This window comes from Epinephelus moara, chromosome 24 (genome assembly GCF_006386435.1).
Source record: "Epinephelus moara isolate mb chromosome 24, YSFRI_EMoa_1.0, whole genome shotgun sequence".
In the NCBI taxonomy this organism is placed as follows: Eukaryota; Metazoa; Chordata; class Actinopteri; order Perciformes; family Serranidae; genus Epinephelus; species Epinephelus moara.
The window spans coordinates 39365590-39366559 of record NC_065529.1 but is presented as its reverse complement, the minus strand read 5'-3'; the positions used below and the strand labels follow the sequence as shown (position 1 = coordinate 39366559).

At 43.2% G+C, this 970-nt stretch overlaps 1 long non-coding RNA gene across 1 annotated transcript in view; it reads right to left on the bottom strand.

Annotated features, from left to right (window-relative positions):
- Window positions 1-970, bottom strand: part of LOC126385832 (uncharacterized) — a 13798-nt gene extending 12828 nt beyond the window's left edge. Inside the window, exons 1-2 of the long non-coding RNA XR_007569450.1 lie at window positions 898-970; window positions 671-808 (exon numbers count right to left, since the gene is read on the bottom strand). This is a non-coding gene — a long non-coding RNA (uncharacterized LOC126385832). The remainder of the gene's footprint in view (window positions 1-670; window positions 809-897) is intronic.

Here is a 970-nt window from a genome sequence, read left to right as displayed (position 1 = left end):
CTAACATGCTAACTATTATTTTTATGTCTGTAGTCACTTGAAACAAATTTAGGACGATAGGAGACAGGTTGAAATAAACCGAAATTTCCCTTTAATATCGAGGGGGGCACGTCCCTTGCGTCCCCCCCTGAATTCTACACCTAAAACTTTTTTTCCAGTGCTTAAAGTCACTTTGAGTCCACTTTATTTAAGTGAGCTTGCCAAAACTTCCATCAGTGTCAGCTGGAATGTAAGCAGCACTTGTGGCACAACGCCCTTCACCAAACCTGAAACCAGGTCACGTAAACCCAAGTGTCATGTGTGTTTGTGTGGTTACATGTGTAGGTCCACCCATTCTGCAGAAGCTCCAATAGTTGGCACTGCATCCATTCTCCTTTTACAGTTCAGCACTTTGTCAGTTTAGTCAAAATCAAGTGAGTGAGAGTGATATCATAACAATCCTGTGGCTTTCCAAAGCATGTTTTATTTTAGCAGTGATGACTATGTGTGACTTCAATTTCCTAAGAATTGTACTTTACCAGAAAAAGTGAAATTGATGACTCAAAACGCCGTTTTTTGTTTCCGTTTCTGTCAAACGTTCATGGCGGACGTGCACAGAGTCTCATATACACTCTCTTATACTTTCTGTCTGAGTCACAGTTGGTTGCTAGACGACCAAACACTCACTTACTTCTTTTCAGGCTCTGCCTCTTCACAGATCACAAGCCCCTGTGGTTTAAACCCTCAGCACTCTCTTGCACTGACAGACTGGAAATAGAAAATGTGTGCGTGCAGACAGGCACGCTGCACAGTGCACACACTCTGCAACCTGCAGCAGACGGCTGCCATTAGGAACCTTATTATTATTATTAACAGATTGGGTGTCATGCAGCAGCAGAAAATGAGTTTTCCACAAACCTGATCAGATTTCTGAGCTTCACGGGTCAAACCGCTACAACATGTGTGATAGTGCAGAGCTGCTCTGATGTCC